At 48.3% G+C, this 19658-nt stretch overlaps 1 protein-coding gene across 3 annotated transcripts in view; it reads right to left on the bottom strand.

Moving 5' to 3' along the window:
* WIPF1 (WAS/WASL interacting protein family member 1) overlaps positions 1–19658 on the bottom strand; it is a 124886-nt gene that overhangs the window by 43777 nt on the left and 61451 nt on the right. The window contains exon 1 of one of the 3 annotated variants that reach the window (XM_062188091.1): positions 3756–3921. The exons of 1 other annotated variant lie outside the window; for it this stretch is intronic. The gene's annotated coding sequence lies outside the window, so the exon portion shown is untranslated. Of the gene's footprint in view, positions 1–1567; positions 1656–3755; positions 3922–19658 lie in introns of those variants that run through there. One more of the 3 variants, XM_062188073.1, reaches the window with a different exon arrangement.

Raw genomic sequence — 19658 nt, forward strand, 5'->3', positions numbered from 1 at the left:
AAGATCTCTTTTTCTCTGTCTCTCCCTATCTTTAATTTTCCCTTTCAAATAAATAAATCTTTTTTTTTTTAAATGAAGAATGTTAAGGCTGAAGGAGACTGCAGAGCTGAGTACATACTGTCGTTTACAGGTGAGGCAGTGGGCAGAGGGTAAGAGACTTGCCCGTGTCACACCGCTGGTCGCAGCACAGCCGGGAGAGAAGGAAGTGGGGGACAGCTGCTGGCTTCCAGCTCTGGGCAACCCCATGCCTGCAGGAATTTATTTCTGCAGAGGACAAGACAGGAAGGGGGGGGGGAGGGGAGAAGAGGAGGGCAGTGTTTGTGTGGTTGTGGCAGTCATCACCAAAGACCCAGGATATCAGAGGACTGAGAACCTGAGATAACTAAGACAATCGCCATTCTGGACTTAGAATTTTTCAATGTAGAAGTCTTCCCCATTCAATTCTTAGCTCAGTCTGAGCTTGAAGACAGAGGAAAACAATAATCACTAGGCTCTCCAACCAGCCAAAGAATTTTCCATATTAATCTACAGAAATGAAAAGCCAGGAGCAGACAGAAGATCCTCAAGCAACAGTGTGGGAAAAGCAGCAAAAGGAATCGGGCCCCACACCAACTCAGGCTGGATCAGTACCACAGCCTCGTGCACAAAACAGGGGACAGTCATTGTTTACAACTCTGGGTTTTCAATTTGTGTTTCCATGACTACCTACCCTAGTGAAGTATCTGCCATGGTAGTGGAGTGATGTTTATCATACTGGCTTCCCTCAGTTACTCTAAGATGGCAGATCTTTATTTTTATTTATATATTTTCATCTATTTGAAAGAGAAAGAGAAAGAGACCGAGAGAGCACGCCCTCTTCCATCCACTAGCTCACTCCTCATATGTCTGCAATAGCTTGGGCTGGGTCAGGCTCAAGCTAGGAGCCACAAACTCCACTTGAGGCTCCCATGTAGATGGCAGAGACCTGAATCCTTCAGCCAACACCTGCTGCCTCCCAAGGTCTGCATTAGCAGGGAGCTGGAACTGGGAGTGGAGCCAGGACTCAAACCCAGGCACTTGGGTACAGGATCAGGCATCCCTCAGTTTTAAAAACACTTTCTTCAGGCCGGCGCCGCGGCTCACTAGGCTAATCCTCCGCCTTGCGGCGCCGGCACACCGGGTTCTAGTCCCGGTCGGGGCACCGATCCTGTCCCAGTTGCCCCTCTTCCAGGCCAGCTCTCTGCTGTGGCCAGGGAGTGCAGTGGAGGATGGCCCAAGTCCTTGGGCCCTGCACCCCATGGGAGACCAGGATAAACACCTGGCTCCTGCCATCGGATCAGCGCGGTGCGCCGGCCACAGCGCGCTACCGCGGCGTCCATTGGAGGGTGAACCAACGGCAAAAAGGAAGACCTTTCTCTCTGTCTCTCTCTCTCACTGTCCACTCTGCCTGTCAAAAAAACAAAAAACAAAAAACAAAAAAAAACACAACACTTTCTTCAGTTGCAAAAGGCCCCCTGGTATAGCTTTTTAGGGGGAAAAGGAAACACCGCCTGATTACATGTATGCCTCTTAAGAGGAATCTACTTACACAATGCTGAAATACAGGAGTCAGGTGATTTCAAAGAGCAGAGAGAAAGGAACAATCCTCTTCCCACATAATTATCAGTATAATTAACCTAGGGTAAACCATTTAAAAATAATTACAAAAAAATTACAAACAAATTTTGCAGCTTTCCATGCCCTGTCACTATAAAATGGTATAATTTCTTTTGCAGAAAAATTATAATACAGTTCATTGTGTGTTGGGAGCTGAGCTGCCACTCAGCCCACTTACAAAGATGTCCTTTGGTTTGGTTGTGTATTTGTGCTCAGAGAATCCTCCCTCCCTGGCAGATGACATGGTCTGGAGAGGCATTCACTCCCACACCAGACGTAGGAAAGGCACGTGACTCAGGGGTGCCCGACCAGGGCCTTGCGTTCATTTGGCCCAGGACACTTTTCAAGGCATAGGCCACGATACTGTCAGAATCATGAAACTTGTGGCCAGCGGCAAGCACCCATCCTGTGAGGATGCAGGGGCTGGACCTGCTGCACCCAACCTTGGCCCACATGCAGTCTGAAATGCAGACCAACAAAATGGGGATTTGGGAGACGGAGAAAAACCAAGTACTGCAGATGCTGCTTGAGAACTCAATCTATCTGTACCTGAAGCCAGCTCTGATTCTAGCCTTTTTATTTACATGAGCCAAAAAAACCGCCTATTTTTGTTAATTTAGTATGGTCTGGTTTTCTGTCACTAGCAATACAAAGCACCTTAAGTGATACAGGAATTGGTACCAGAAGTGAGTGGTGAAAATAACTAACCCTGAAGTGTGTGGCTAGCTGGCTAAGGTTGGGAGTAGGCTGTGCCAGATCTTTGGGGCCAGAAACTGGCAATCCTTGTTATATGACAGCAAAATTGCTAATCATGCCATATTTATTACAGCAGCTTTTAGTCTAAGATCATGAACCTACTGATGATATACCATTAAAGGATTCCATAGAATTTAGGGGGTAGAGGGCCAGCCCTGTGGTGTAGCAGGTTAGGCCACTGCCTGCAGTGCTGGCATCCCACATGGTGATCCCAACATGGCACTGGTTTGAATCCTGGTTGCCCCACATCTGATCTCACTTTCTGCTGATGTGCCTGGGAAAGCAGTGGCCCCTGCACCCACGTGGGAGACCCGAATGAAACTCCTGGCTTCTGTCTTCAGCCTGGCCCAGTCCTGGCTGTTCAGCCATTTTGGGAGTGAACCAATGGATGGAAGATCTCTCTCTTGGTGACTCTTTTAAATAAATTTTAAAAAATCCTAAAAAAAAAAAAAAGAATTCTGGGGGCAGGTAGGTATTTGGCACAGCCTTGTTAAGATTCGGCATTCCATATTGGAGTGCATGGGTTGGAGTCCTCATTCTACTTCTTTTTTTTTTTTTTTTGACAGGCAGAGTGGACAGAGAGAGAGAGAGAGAGACAGAGAGAAAGGTCTTCCTTTTGCCGTTGGTTCACCCTCCAATGGCCGCCGCGGCTGGCGCATCGCGCTGATCCGAAGCCAGGTGCTTCTCCTGGTCTCCCATGCAGGTGCAGGGCCCAAAGACTTGGGCTGTCCTCCACTGCACTCCCGGGACATAGCAGAGAGCTGGCCTGGAAGAGGGACAACCGGGATAGAATCCAGCGCCCCAACCGGGACTAGAACCTGGTGTGCCGGCGCCGCAAGGTGGAGGATTAGCCTGTTAAGCCATGGCACTGGCCCATTCTACTTCTGACCCAGGGTCTTGCTAATGCACACCCTGGGAGGTAGCAGATCATGGCTCAAATACTTGGGTCCCTGCCACCTACACTGGAGACATAGAATTTGGGGCTCCTGAATTTGGCCTAGCCTAGCTCTGGTGCTGTGGGCAATTAGAACCAGTAAATGGAAGCCTGCCTTTCTTCCTTTCTCTTTCGCTTCCCTTCTCTCTCTTTCACTCCCCCTTCCTGCCTTTCAAATAAAAATAAATGAATAAATAAAACTTTTCACAGTTAAAGCAGACTTTAGAACATGTTGGCTACTTCTAGTGTCCTTGAGTAAGATATGGAGGGAAGAGAGAAATTGAGGCTGGGGACTGACTGGAAGAACAGAAGGGAACACATGGCTTTGTTATCGGAGGCTTTGCTTTGCCAGAACAACCCAGATGTTTGCAAGTCAAGTAATTAGAAGCTTTATGGGTTGGGAAACCCACATTTTCTCTGCTATACTTACAAAAGAGGGTCAGAAAGGTAAGGACCACAGCAGGAAACAGGTCTGGAACACAGGAGAAGCCTGGCTCCCCACCGTCTCTGCAAAGGTATTCAGTTACGATCTCTCAACCTCTCGTCTGAAAAACAGGACGGTGACTTTCACTGTGGCATGCAGATGCTCCTCCACTGACCAGGCATTTAACACATCCAACCTGCTGAAAGCAATGGCTTCCCGTAGCCGGCCTTACACGTGCTCAGACCACTTGCATTAACCTGCAGTGGGACAAAATAATCCATCACAAGCCTATTTTTAAAAAAATGAATTTGAGAGATACAGAGAGACAGAGAGCTCCCTTCTACTGCCAACTGCTTGCAAAAGCTGGGATTGGGGCAGGGCCACAGCCAGGAGTTGGGAACTCCATCCAGGTTTATCACATGGGTGGCAGGAACACAATTACTTGTGATGTTACCACTGTTTCCCAGGGTCTGCATTGGCAGGAAGCTGGAATCAGGAGCTGGAGCTGGGAACTGAAGCCAGGCACTCTGATGTGGGATGCAGGTGTCTGAACCGGACGGCTAAATGCCCACTCAACACACAGAGAAAGCTTACACTTTAAGAAAGTGTGGGATGTCTCACATAATTTATTGAACATTATACTGAAAGTGAATAACAGAATGGTTATATGGGTACACTTCTGCACCATGGTAAAATGGAAAAATTCTACATCAAACCATTTTAGGTTGGAGACCATATGTCTTGGAACCCAACCCAGGAGCAAGAAGTAAATTACCCAACAAAGAGTTCAGCTTGGAGCTGGATCTGGATTCTCTCTCTCTCTCTCTTTTTTTTTTTTTTTTGACAGGCAGAGTGGACAGTGAGAGAGACAGAGAGAAAGGTCTTCCTTTGCCATTGGTTCACCCTCCAATGGCTGCCGCGGTTGGCGCACCGCGCTGATCCAATGGCAGGAGCCAGGTGCTTCTCCTGGTCTCCCATGGGGTGCAGGGCCCAAACACTTGGGCCATCCTCCACTGCACTCCTGGGCCATAGCAGAAAGCTGGCCTGGAAGAGGGGCAACCGGGACAGAATCCGGCACCCCGACCGGGACTAGAACCCGGTGTGCCAGCGCTGCAAGGCGGAGGATTAGCCTGTTGAGCCACGGCGCCGGCCTTGGATCTGGATTCTCTTTGGTGCTGGATGAGTGCCATTTATTACATGGTGGTAGCTTTCTGGAGCTGTACAATGATGGGAAGATAAGCATGTGAGTGATGGATACACAGGGTACTTAGTGCTCTGGGGCTGTCCAGCACCCATCCCTGAATTACACTGACAGCTCTGTATTTGGGGAGAGATGTACAGATCTTCCTCTTTTTGATCTTCTGGCCTCTGCTCTGACTTCCAGAATAAAAAGTGACCAGTCCTGCCCAAGTGACTGTTTCAGAGATGGGCAAGTGACTCCTTCTGAACCAAGGAGATGCAAGGAGAGTCACTCTAACACATGTGGGGTGGAACCTGTTGTATAAGGGGTTTTCAAAAAGTTCATGGAAAATGTGTAGTACGAAAAATCCACGCATGCATCGACTGCAGCTTTTCTGCAACCAAAATAAACATCTCTTAATTCCATTTTCTATGAACTTGTTGAAGTACCTTTTTTTTTAAGATTTATTTATTTGAAAGTCAGAGTTACACAGAGAGAGAAGGAGAGGCAGAGAGAGAGAGAGAAAGGCCTTCCATCCACTGGTTCACTCCCCAGGTGGACACAAAGACCGGAGCTGTGCCAATCCGAAGCCAGGAGCCAGGAGCTTCCTCCAGGTCTCTCATGTGGGTGCAGAGACCCAAGCACTTGGGCCATTTTTCAGTTCTCTCCCAGGCCACAGCAGAGAGCTGGATCAGAAGTAGAGCAGCTGGGTCTCGAACCAGCACCATATGGGATGCCGGCACTGCAGGGCAGCGGGTTTACCTGCTATGCCACAGCACCTGCCCTGAGGAACCTCCTCATGCTAGCCACACTGTGACCTTGTGGCACAGAGAATGAAGATGGTGCAGTCAGCTCAAGGGGAACCTGTGACTCAAGAGGTGCAGCAATCGAATGTGACATGTGGACACATTCTGGATCCGGATTCAAATAAACTAAAAAACGAAGCAACTGCAAATGTAAATACCGACTGGATAGTTAATGATATTGAGATATACTGCCAATTTTTGGCTGTGTCTATGTCATTGTAGTCATGGTGTTTTTACACAGAAATCTTAATTTTTTTTAGAGATACCCACTAAAATATTTGTGGATGAAGTAATATCACTTCTGGGCTTGCTTCAAAGTAATGTGGAAAAGGGGAAAGGAGAATGGGTACAGCTCAGACAGAACTGTCATAAGATGATCGTTCCTGAAGTTGGGCGAGATGTTCCTAAGTTTCTATAATAAAGAACTTTAAAAAGAGAGGGAGGGAGAGACATAGCTCACTGCCTTCTGCATCCACTAGAGGCTGCTGGGAGGTTTCTCAGGGTAGGCATTTGGCACAGTGGTTAATTTGCTGCTTGGGATGCCCACATCCCATAGCAGAGTCCCTGATTCCAGTCCCAACTCCACTCCTGATTCCAGCTTCCTGCTGATGTGTACCCTGAGAGGCAGCAGGGAGTACTTGAGTCCCAAGACCTCCCATGTGGGAGACCCTGATGGAGATCCAGGCTCCTGCTGTAGCCTGGCTCAGCCCTGGCTGCTGTGGGCATTTGGGGAGTGAACCAGCATCTGGGTGATCTCTGTCTCTCTGTCTTTCACATAAATAAAATAATTTTCTCACTTTGACAAACATGCTCAGACTTGGGAGTTACAGAAGCTACCTTTCACTTCTCAAAATGACCTCTTTTGCTCTTGGATGAAACAGGATAGAGATTGAGTGCTTCCCTATAATGGTTCAGAACCAAGTAGCTCTTCCTAGAAAAGGAGTAAAATTCTCAAAATCTGAGTGCCATTCATAGTGGCAACAAAAAAGCCCCCCCCCCAAAAAAAATTCCAACCAAGAACAAAGGAAACCACCTGCCTCTTGATTAGCACTGTCCAAATGGAGAACTTGAGCCACACATGCAGTTCTATATTTTCAACTAGCTTCGTTGAAAAAAGCAAAAAGAAATGGATGAAATTACAACATATTTAACACACCATTTCAAAAACAGTCTCATTATAACATGTACTAGAAACGGTTTGAAAAGTATTAGATGTTTTACATTCTTTCACACAAAGTCTCCAGGCACGGGTGTGCATTTCACTCCTGGCAGCATTTCAAGTGCTCCAGAGCCACTGCCTTACTGGACAACCCCCCTCCAGACAGCACGGGTGTGACGGGAAGGCCCAGTCCCACTCACCAACTTCCCTGGCACGATGCCTGGATAGCACTTAGCAGGTGTTCAATCAACGTCAGCCTCGGAAAGTCCTGGCCTACCCAGAGCCCACTCCAGCTCGGGGCTACAGCTATAGATTCTCAAGAGTGTACTCTGCTGGGAGCCATCGCTTAAAGCAGGGCACTGACTAGACAGATAGTCTTGAGGCTGTGGCCTGTGGGACTGAAGAACTGAATTAGCTTCTCATTCTTGGAGTCTTAGTGCTCACAACCCCAGCATGCTAGATGTCTCCCCAGCCAAGAGTTACTGTAGGGTATAATCGTTTTAGGTCTGGGGCTCAGAAAAAATTCGCAGACTCCAAAACCTCAGTGGTTTTCCATCCTACCTGAGTGAAATCTATAGTCCTGGCCATAGCTAGTGAGGACCACCAGGTCCAGCCCTCTCCTGCTCCTTCTGATCTTACCCCGCACTGCCCTCGTCTCTCCCATTGCTCTGTCTTATGCTGCTGTTCCTCCTCCAAGGACACTTTTCTCTTGGCTGCTCTCTGGCCTGCTGCCTCGCTGCATCCATGCTGAGCAGTGTTTGTGCACAACCTGCTCTTCCCCTTGGAAGGTCTGCCCCTGTGTCCTCAGTCCCTGGGGTACTACTGGCTACAAGCATGCAAGAGGCATAAAACAGAGATTCGTTGAATAGGAGTGCGTGAACCACTATGGCGGTGGTCTTTCTGGATCGTCCTGGGGTCCTTTTCCCACACCTACACGAGCTCAGGAACTCTGTCTTGTTCCCAGCTGCCTAGGAAGAACACCTGGCGTATCACAGGTTATCAAGAAATATTTGTAAATGAACTTGGAAAGTTTCCAACTCCAAGGTTAGCTTCATCCATCCTTAATCTGGGGTTGTGATTATGTTGCCGTATACCTGGCTCTGGGCGTGGAGGTGCCCAGGTAAAGCAGAAATGTGCTGGATCTGCTCCTCCAAAAACATCCTTGCTTCTCCTGACAGAGGTGATGTAGGACTGCCACTTAATAAGACAAGAGGGAGACCTGCCAATGCCTGGGCCACTCCTGCTGGAGCAGTGCTACTAGCCAGCATCAGAGAGAGAACACGGGAGGTGACAAGCTTGGAAGGAGAAAAGGGAGACACCTGGGGGTGGGGGGAGGCCCCAGGACAATCTAGAAAGACCACTCTCCCAGCAGATCCACACACTCGTACTCAACAAATCTGGTTTTTTTTTTTTTTTTAATTTATTTATTGGAAAGATAGAGTTACAGAGACAGAGAGAGACAAAGAGAGATCTTCCATCCACTGGTTCATTCCTCAGATGGCTGCAACAGCTGGGGCTGGGCTAGCCCAAAGCCAGGAGCTTCTTCTGGGTCTCCCACATAGTTGCAGGGGCCCAGGCACTTGAGCCATCTCCCATTGTCTTCCCAGGCCATTAGCAGGGAGCTGGAATGGAAGTGGAACAGCCAGGACTGGAACCAGTGTCGGCTCACAGGCAGTGGCTTTACCCTCTACAGCACAATGCTGGCTTCAACAAATCTGTATTTTATGGCTCTCGTGCACCTCATGCCCACTACTGCAGGTGCTGAGGGCACAGTGGCAATCCTAGTCTCTCCGTGCAGATAGAGGGGCAGCTTCATGCTAAGCAAACAACAAATAAGTAAAAATGCTGAGAGTGGAACATCACTAACCGTGGTTCTTTTGGGAAAAATGCCTTCACTTCGGGAAAGGTCCCTTGTGTCTGTTTTTGAAGGCACCCTCTTGTCTTAGGTAACAATGAAAATGCAAAAATTTCCCAGTTGGTCACCAACATCCAATACAAGTGGCCCACAGGGGAAACCCTGTGTGAACCATAGAGAGTGGTTTCTTACCACCCAAGGGGCAAACTGCTGGAAAGTCCCATTTTCACAACCTGCCATGCACATGTGTGTACACACATGTGCCAGGAGAAGACGCTGGCATGCAGACAGCTGGGCATCCCTTTTGCTTACCTGTCACTAGGCATGAAGGCCAGATTGGGGTCAGCACAGTTTCTTCTTGGGCGGGGACAGACACATCATACTGTTGCGTATTCAGACTTCTCTGTAGCTTTGAAAACTGTTTCTTGGTGTCTCCTGCTGGAGGTCAGAACCACAGGGACACCTACAGCCTCTCCCCAGGGGGGAAACAAAGGCAGATACAGCTCTGCTCTGCACCTTTGCGCCTGACATCCCCTGCCTGAACACTACTGGCCAGGCTCAGCCACCCCAGATCCCCATGGGGCCCTCAGACCTGCAGCAGCTGCCTGGAAGAGGCAGACCTAACAACTCTGCACGAGGACAGGAAATGAGGGCGTTAGTGGGTGTCACAACAATGGGGGTGCTTCCTGGGACTCGGGCCATCTGTACTGTACAGACTATGCCACTCACCAAGGTCACCGATCTGACCTTCAAAAGCCCTGCTAATGGAAGTGGAAAAACATTCATAGTTTCCTGAAACCAGACCTTAACTCAAATTATAAATAATTATTGCACAGTTGGATTCATTCCCTGAGTTTTCCACCAATGCAAATGTCATATAAATAAAAAATTTTGTTTTATGCAGATTTGTACTGGGTTGTTTGGCCCTTCTGAAAAAGCAAGTGCCCAAGGTCACCATGAACTGTGGCATGTGAGTCTCTAACTCGAGTTAGTCTGTAGAGGCAGCTGTCACAGTCACGAATTCTCTGCAGAGACCCAAACATCTGCCCACTGCCTTCATTTTGTTGCTTAATCATTTGTACTGATCATTCACAAACTGAATTTATAGTAAATTCATTTCTCTTTTTAATGAAGATGACATTTGGGAAATTATGTGTGTGAGGTCAGGTTCATTGACTGTGAAGGGGATATTAGAAAATATTGCTATTACAAGTAAGCACTGTGGGGCCGGCACTGTGGCGTAGTGGGTAAAGCTGCCCTCCATCTGCAGTGCCAGCATCCCATATGGGCGTTGGCTCAAGCCCTGGCTGCTCCTCTTCCGATCCAGCTCTCTGCTGTGGCCTGGGAAAGCAGTGGAAGATGGCCCAAGTCTTTGGGCCTCTGAGCCCATGTAGGAGACCGAGAAGAAGCCTCTGGCTCCTGGCTTGGGATACGCACAGCTCCAGCCATTGTGGCCATCTGGGGAGTGAACCAGTGGATGGAAGACCTCTTGCTCTCTCTCTGCCTCGGCCTCTCTGTAACTAACTAAATAAATAAAATAAATCTTAAAAAAAAAAAAAGTAAGCACCATGGGGAGGGACAGGGGTGGGCATGTAGCCTAGCAGTTAGGATGTCCCAGCCCCATATCAGAGTACCTGGGTTTAAATCCCAGCTCCAGTTTCTGACTCGTTTCCTGCCACTGCACACTCTGGGAGGCAGCCATGATGGCTCAATAATGCTTCCTGCCACTCCTGTGAGAGACCTGGATTGAGTTCTGGACTCCTGGCTTTGGCCTAGCCTGGTCCTGGCAGTTGGGGCATCTGGGAAGTGAACCAGTGGATGGGAGCACTCTCTCCCTCACTCCCTCTCTCTCTCTCCCTCCCTCCCTCCCTCCCTCTCTCTCTCTCTTTCTCTGCCTCTCAAGCCACTTCTGGTGGCTCTGGAAATGTCCGCATCCCTGAGCTCTGTTTCTGGTCTTGAAGAGCAATTTGGCGACAGCTCAGCCAGCCTGCGAGGTGCAGAAGGGGTCCGTGGAGACGCCCTCCGCTGCCCTCCTCCAGTCCCCTGGGGCAGATTTCACTCTGTTTCTAAATGTGTCACTGAGGCGTGTGGCTTCTTTCTATCTCTTAGCAGACCTGGCTTCCCTTGGTAGCATGGCCAAGACAGAATTCACTCGGCCCAAATCAATCCAAATTCCCACCAAGAACCTCCCCTGCCCACATGGCCGTTCTGGATCCTCCACATGACTGGGAGAGAAACACCTCTCGGCCATCTCTGATGGGGTCGATGCCCTATCAGGCCACGGGAAAGGCCTCCCACTGGAGTGTGAGCACTGCCTTTGTTCCTTTCACTCCAAACACATAGGCAGGTCCCAAAAGATGTGATTCCCAGGTGATCAGAAACCCCACTTTGTGTGCGTTTTTTAATTTGTTTTTGCTTTTCTTTACCTCCCTGCAGCACAGAAGCTGTGTAACCCAAACCCTCGGACCATTTCGTTCTGCTTCAGCTCCATTCTCACTGAATGACCACTTGGTGGCTTACGTAAAAGGCAGCTCCATGGCTACACTTAAATATTGACTAGTTTGGGAATAACAAGCCATGAAAATTAGGTATGAAAAACCACATGTGGTTTAGGTTTTGCAGGACACCCTCGGGAAGATAAATGGGCTAAGTGTTTGTTTTGCTTTTTTAATCTAAATGGCCTCTCCCTGCCCTCTACCCCCATTCAATACAAAAGCAAAATAAAATTAAACAAAAGCCAATCTGGATGCTACTCTTGGCTATTGGGTGGCAGTTTTGTCCTGGCAAGGCAAACCAGCAGTTGTTGGGGCAGCATGGCCAACAAGCCCTGCACCCTGGCCAGTACCCCGCCCAGCCCCTGACCCAGCTCCTCTATTAGCGTCCCTACTGTCCCTGCCTTTCCTCTTTGACTCCGGGCCCAACAACCTTCAACCTCCCAGACTTCTCCAGCCCAAAAGAACAAGACACAGAGCTGCAGAGGGTTTTCTAGAAAGAGAAGTACTGGGGGCCGGTGCTGTGGCGCAGCGGGTTAATGCACTGGCCTGAAGTGCCAGCATCCCATTTGGGCGCCGGTTTGAGTCCCGGCTGCTCCACTTCCGATCCAGCTCTCTGCTATGGCCTGGGAAAGCAGTGGAAGATGGTCCAAGTCCTTGGGCCCCTGCACCCACGTGGGAGACCCGGAAGAAGCTCCTGGCTCCAGGCTTCAGATCGGTGCAGCTCTGGCTGTTGCGGCCATTTGGGGAGTGAACCAGTGGATGGAAGACCTCTCTTTCTCTGCTTCTTCTCTCTCTGTGTAACTCTGACTCTCAAATAAATAAATAAATCTTTAAGAAAAAAAAAAAAAGAAAGAAAGAAAGAGAAGCACTGTATGTTCTACGATGGTTTCATCTGCTCACCCTGTCCGTGCGTCTCTAACTGAGCACCACTGCCCAGCCTCTGACGCATAGTCATTCAACAAACACCTACCATCTACCACGTACCCAGTACTGTTCTGGTGTTAGGGATATTACAATGATTAAACAGACAAAATTCTCCACCCTGATGGAGTTTTGCTCCATACATGAGGAGACTGAAGTGAAGTGAATCTGACTGCTCCCGTTTGTGCAGGGCAGGTGTTGCGTTCTCTTGTTCAGTGCAGCCTCATGGAGACCACTGCCACCAGAAAGACGGATTCCGGCCCGCTGCAAAGTGCTCTGGCGGTCAGCTATTTCAGTGCGAGCACCGCCGTCATGTGAACATGCTGAATGATGAGCTGCTAGGCCAGCCCATGAGAGTCTGTTCAACCCACGATGTAACTAAAACTTCAGTTCGAGGACGCAAAGGAAAGGACTTCTGGGTGCTGGAGGGAAGAGGACAAGGAGGAAGGGCTCCCCCATCTTTGACGCTCCCTGGCCACAGCCCCTGAACTTGCCCTCAAGCCAGCCCTTACCATTCCCTTCACCCACTCAGCACTCAGGGGCTCCTGTCCCCCAAATATCCTTACTTTAGATCATAGCTCCCCTTCCTGGGATACGATGATGTCACTGAGGTGTCAGAAGGGAACTAAGTTATTGTTGTTTATTTTAAAGGAGGAGGGTGGTATCCCAAATGATGTTGAACTTGTTGAACTTAGTTGAAATAAAGAAGACAGGGGCCAGCGCCATGGCTCACTTGGCTAATCCTCTGCCTGCGGAGCCAGCATCCCATATGGGTGCCGGGTTCTAGTCCCGGTTGCTCCTCTTCCAGTCCAGGTCTCTGCTGTGGCCCAGGAGGGCAGTGGAGGATGGCCCAAGTGCTTGGGCGCCTGCACCCGCGTGGGAGACCAGGAAGAAGCACCTGGCTTCTGGCTTCGGATCGGCACAGAGCGCCAGCCATAGCGGCCATTTGGGGGGTGAACCAACAGAAGGAAGACCTTTCTTTCTGTCTCTCTCTCTCTCTCACTGTCTAATTCTACCTGTCAAATAAATTAAAAAAAAAAAAAAAAAAAGAAAAGAAATAAAGAAGACACCTGGCTGGGAGACATCGTCAGTACACTTGCACTGTCTGGGGTTCACTTCCTCATGTCTCCCACACTTTATAAATTTCTTCTTTCATTTAAAGTAAACTTATTTTTTTCTTAAGGAGTCACACATGGAAATTTTTAGAAAAGATAATTTTTTAAATCTCTCATAGCTCATTTAGAGAAATCTGGTTAACATTTTGGATTTTCCTTTTGGTCCATTTTCCCCTGTCTACTTAAAACGGGATCACGCTGTATCTGTATGTATGTACATATACTCCTTTTCCACATTTCCCCACTTACTATTCTCCTAACACAATTTTAGTAGTTTCATATGACATTTTATAGGTGTTCTTTTATCTGTGTAAATATTTTTCATTGCTAGCCATTTAAATTACACCCAATTTCATTATCACAGATCCTATCATGGTTAATATACTTGTATCTAAATGTCTGTAGTCATTTCAGATTTTCCCCCTAGGATAAATTTATGGAGTACGATGACTGGAAGATACGAACAATGTTTTTAATGATACTGTTAAATTGTGCTCTCAGTGTTCTAATGTGCACACTCCCACCAGCACCCATTTCATTTATTTTCAACATGTGCTTGATCATTTTCCAAAACCTGCCAATTTGATAGATAAAAAAATTACATGCATGAGCTGTTGTAATTCTCATTTGTTTATTTAGTGAGATGAATAATGTTTCATATATATTTATTATGTTCTTTATTATTAGTATATTTGTCTCCATCAATGACCTGTTATCTGCATCTTTACAATTTTTAAAATTTTTAAGATCTTGGCCGGCGCCGTGGCTTAACAGGCTAATCCTCCGCCTTGCGGCGCCAGCACACAGGGTTCTAGTCCCGGTTGGGGTGCTGGATTCTATTCCGGTTGCCCCTCTTCCAGGCCAGCTCTCTGCTATGGCCCGGGAAGGCAGTGGAGGATGGCCCAAGTCCTTGGGCCCTGCACCCACATGGGAGACCAGGAGAAGCACCTGGCTCCTGGCTTCGGATCAGCGTGATGAGCTGGCCGCAGCGGCCATTGGAGGGTGAACCAACGGCAAAAAGGAAGACCTTTCTCTCTGTCTCTCTCTCTCACTATCCACTCCGCCTGTCCAAAAAAAAAAAATTAAAATCTTATTTACTTACTCTGTTTGAGAAGCAGAGAGACAGAGAGGGAAAGAGACAGAGTGAGCGCCCATCTGTTGGCTCCCTCCATGAATGCCTGTGGGCCCCAGGGGCTGAAGCTGGGAGCAGGGAACTCCATCCAGGTCTCCCACATGGGTGCCAGGGACCCAACCACTTAAACCATCACCGCGGCCCCCCGGAATGTGCATTAACAGGAAGCTGGAAGCAGCAGCAGAGCCAGGACTCAAACCCGGGCACTCTGATATGGGATGCAGGCCTCCGCATCAGTGGCTTGACAGTTAGGCCACATGCCTGTCCCATGGAATTTGTCCCATGGAATTTTGTTTTTTAAATCACAGGATTTTGGTCTTTTCCTTATTTCCTCCCTTTTGAACTTAAAAGTTACCTAGATGCTCCATGATTTTTTCAAACAAAATTGTTCAAACCTAGCTACATAGTGTGACCATTTCTATGTATTTATTATATATTTATGAAGCAAATGTTCACAAATCAAAGACAGCTGTGGCTGATTTTGTGTAGCTTAGGAGAACTTGTACCACTGTGGCCACATCTCACCTGAGCCCTTCTCAAAGGCAAAAGCAGGAATGCTTTGGTTTACGTTACACATGTGCAGGCCTGTGTAAATTTCTCAAGTCTGATGTACAGAAAACAACCCTTATGACCCTAAGTCACCTTACGCTGTCTGTCACAAGACCAAAGTTCCCAGGAACTAAGGAGTCATTTAGGCTGAGTGAGGGGTACCCAAGTTTCCTTTATCTTCACCATTCACCATCCTCAGTAGTCATTATGAAAATATTTTGGAAAAAAATAAAATTTAATTTAGAAATTTTTTAAGATCGAAAACTTGGTAATGGAAATGTCCTTCCGAGTAAAGGTCACTCAAAGCACCTCTAGCAATCAACCTGATGACTGACCAAGACCCTGGGCTAGAATCACTTCCTCTGTGTTCTTTTCTATCTGGTTCTATCTATTTCTTCCAAGGCAAGATGGGAGACACAGCTGTTCCCTTATTTCTATGGTTCTTCCTTCTTAGAAGCGTGTTCGACATATCTAAGTTAAACAGCAGGGGCAGGCACTGGAGCAGCAGGTAAGATGCCTCTTGGGACACCATCAGAGTGCCTGGGTTGAGCCCCAACTCCACTTTTGATTCCGGCTTCCTGCTACCACATACCTGCCCCCAATGTGAGAGACCTGGATTGAATTCTGGACTCCTGGCTTCAGTTTGGCCCATCTCTGGATATTGTGGGCATTTAGGGAGTGAATCAGCTGACTAGATCTCTCTCTCTGCCTTTCAAATAAAATGAAAAGTAGGGGCAGGTGCCGTGGCTCACTTGGCTAATCCTCCACCTGCAGCGTCGGCATCCCATATGGGCACCAGGTTCTAGTCCCAGTTGCTCCTCTTCCAGTCCAGCTCTTTGCTGTGGCCAGGGAAGGCAGTGGAGGATGGCCTAAGTGCTTGGGCCCTGCACCAGCATGGGAGACCAGGAGAAAGCACCTGGCTCCTGGCTTCGGATTGGCGCAGCGCCGGCTGTAGCGGCCATCTGGGGAGTGAACCAACGGAATGAAGACCTTTCTGTCTCTCTCTCTCACTGTCTATTACTCTACCTGTCAAATAAAAATAAATGAATAAAATAAAATGAAAAGCAAATAAATGACATCAGACACTTTGGGATGAAGTGCTAGGCACATACTAAACACTCAACATTGGCTGTCATTCACTATTAAGTGAGTTCAACTCCCCAATTAGTGCAACTTGGTAAAGGGGGAAATAAGGGCAGGTTGCAGGAGGAGGACAAGACTACGAGATGAAATGGGAAAGAAGGGCCCACAGCAGGTAGACTGGGTCTGTCTATAAAGGGACAACCCAAGGCAATGTAAGAATGAAGCGCTCCTGACATTTGAGAACACTGGGGTACTGGTAATTTCAGAGTCTCCCTTTAAATCTCGTATCTACGATTTCAAACACACTTTGCACTGTATTTGAAAAGTTGGTGTTGATCTATTTAACTTGTGCTGGTCCCACACTGGGTTCACTCACGCCTCTGCATTTCTGTACAATTCCAAATACCACGAGACTCAACTCAAGTTTAGGGGAAAAACATGCCCTACACATTTCCTAAAAACAGAATTTCTCTCAATAGCTAATCAGAAATAGGGATCAGTCGGTTCATTTTGCACTTGCTGGTTTTCATGTCACCTGGAGACGGCCGCTGCCATTCAGTAGGTTAGGGTTCTAGGAGAAGAACAGGGCCACTCGTCCCAGAATCCTCCACTGCAGAGAACAGGAGTTCTCTTCAGTTCACCAAGGAAGTGTGCAAAAGCCCTTTGGGGTGGTCTCCCCATGTGGGGACTGGAAGACAGTCCTTATACTCCAGGCTGCTTCATCCCAGCAGCTGATGCATTGGCAATGGGACCAGGACAGGCTGTGACTGTTGTCAAAGGCGGCACAAAAGGAACTGAGAGAAGAGAGGCCTTGGGGGCAAGAGCTGATTGCTGTGAGGCAGAAAACAAAAAACCCCTGGTACCGATCCTTAGGTTTGGCCATGACAAGATGAGGAGTTCTGACGTTAAAGACGTTTGCCAGGAGTCAAAGAAAGCTTCAGGGGCCGGTGCTGTGGCGTAGTGGGTAAAGCCGCTGCCTGCAGTGCCAGCATCCCATATGGGCGCCGGTTCGAGTCCTGGCTGCTCCACTTCTGATCCAGCTCTCTGCTGTGGCCTGGGAATGCAGTGGAGGATGGCCCAAGTCCTTGGGCCCCTGCACCCATGTGGGAGACCTGGAAGAAGCTCCTGGCTTTGGATCGGCGCAGCTCCGGACGTTGTGGCCATTTGGAGTGAACCAGCGGATGGAAGGATGGAAAACCTCTCTCTCTCTCTCTCTCTCTCTCTCTCTCTCTCTCTCTCTAACTCTGCCTTTCAAATAAATAAATATTTAAAAAAAGAAAGAAAGAAAGAAAGCTTCAGTAGAACTGACCACCACCCAGAAACATGCTCTGTGTCCAGCCCCCGTGGGCAGGGCGCCGGTGGAAAATCAGTCAGGATCAGTGTGAAATTTCACTTTCCTCAAGCACCAAGGTTTCTGTCCAGAGCTCTGCATTCACCACTCACCCCAGACTTAGTCCTCCCAAACGCAAACCACCCACAGGGGCACAGGTCTAACACCCTTTGCTGGCAGGGGACCATAATTTCCTCCACCCTCTAACTGCACAAAAATGGGTACAGAAATGGGCAGCAGTCAAGCCTTGCCCCCAACTCTGTTCCTTCTGAATACTGAATTAAGTGCCACCCCGGACAACGGCCCCTGTGCCTGCAGATCCTACACAGGATGGTAGAGCTCGCCTGCACTCATTCCTTGAGTGTGTGCGTTCCCTGTGGATGCACCTCACTTTCCTGCTCACTTTTATCTGTGTCTCTTCCCTGCATTCCTTCTCACATGGAGACAAGAGCCCGGACCAGGCCTAATCTGGGATCACCCCACAATTACCCACATACAACACAGCAGTTACTAGAAACTTACAGTTGTGTACAAGTATTTTAACCGTCTAGTTGCATTTGCCTTTGCATAAGTGTGAAAGTACATAAAGGTATACTCTTGAGGTACCAAAAAATATGACTGTCTTCTTGACAAAAACAATTTATGAATTTCTAGAAAAGAGGGTAATACTTACAAAACATGTAGTGAAAGCACTGTATGTTTGTACATCAACATTTAGAAGTATTCAAAGTTATATTCATTGCTGAACATAGAACATAATAGAAAGTTAAGAACTGAGCTCAGAGAACAGTCAGTATGCAAGGGTAAGTAGAAATCCACACTCAACAGAGTTCCATGGAATTCTAAGAGCAGTCAGGGGTCAGCCGAGGACACCACTTTAGCCTGAACTTGAGCATCATTCCAACAGGGGAGCCACTGTCTGATGCTGACAAAACACAGCCCGCCCCATCTGCCAGAACTCATCCAAAAATGTGAAATGCACGACGCAAGTGTTCCTGCCATTCTCAGTCATCACTGTGCTTGGCAGGGCTGCCGGACGCCAGGAATCTCTCCCTCTGCAAAAACCGTTTCAAAATAATGACTGGGAGGAAGTGGTGTGCTGATACTGTGAGAAAAAGAAAAAAAAAAAAAAAAAAAAAGATCATCCAACACAAAGATAGTTCAAAAAGCATCTGTACACGCCGCAGAGGAAACAAACAGCTCAGCCAATTTCAACTCAGAAGAAATCCAAAAGCCGGGTTTACCTTGGCCATGACTGCACACACGGAGGACAAGCGCGGGCTGGCATTTGTCCAGTAACTCTGTCCTGTGCCAAGGGGCGCGGCAGGCCAAGGTGATACAGCCCGAGGTCAGGATGGAGTAAGAGAAGATACACACACCCCACGCGGCTGCTTCAGAAACAGTCACAGGTCCCCAGGAGGACCCCACACCTTTCTCTCCGGGAGACAGGTGGCCCCCTAGTCATGGCTGAAGCCGCTGCTCTATCAGAAACTCACGGTGGGCCTGCCCCCAGCCGTGGTCTCTGCCACACTGAGCCCTTTCCACAGTGCTGTCCTCAAAGAGCTAAGAAGGAAGGAAGACACCTAAAACACTGGAGGTCCACGGGCTTTTTATTTATTTGTTTGGTCAAGCTTGGGCTGAAATACATTTATAATCTTGAAAATGACCAAAACTGAATTTCCAATTTTTGAGCATTTAAAATTATTCAAGGGCAGGCACTGTGGTGCAGTGGTTAAGCTCCCGCTTAGGATGTGCGGATCCTGTATGGTGGTGCCTGGTTTGAGGAGCAGCTTCCACGCTTCCGAATCAGCTTCCCGCTACGGCATCCTGGGAGGCAGCAATGATGGCTCAAGTGCCTGGGCTGCCACCGCCACGTGGGAGACCCAGATGGAGTTCTAGGCTCCTGGCTTCAGCCTGGCCCAGCCCTGACTACCTGGGGAATGGATCAGTCAATGGAAGATATCTCCCTTTCTCTCTCTCTCTCTCTCTTCTCTCTCTCATTCTGCCTTTCAAGTAGGTGAAACTAAATGTTAACAAAACAAAACAAAACAAAAAAACAACTCTTTAAGTGAACACTTCAGTGATAAAGGCCATATATTATTACTATTTCAAAAAAACATTTAGTTTTCTGGGGCCTGATGCAGTGGTGCAGTGGGTAAAGCCACTGTCTGCAGTGCTGGCATTCCATATGGACTCTGGTTCTAGTCCCGGCTGCCCCACTTCCAACCCAGCTCCCTGCTAGTGGCCTGGGAAAGCAGTAGAAGATGGCCCAAGTGTTTGGGCA

This window comes from Lepus europaeus, chromosome 1 (assembly GCF_033115175.1).
Source record: "Lepus europaeus isolate LE1 chromosome 1, mLepTim1.pri, whole genome shotgun sequence".
NCBI lineage: Eukaryota > Metazoa > Chordata > Mammalia > Lagomorpha > Leporidae > Lepus > Lepus europaeus.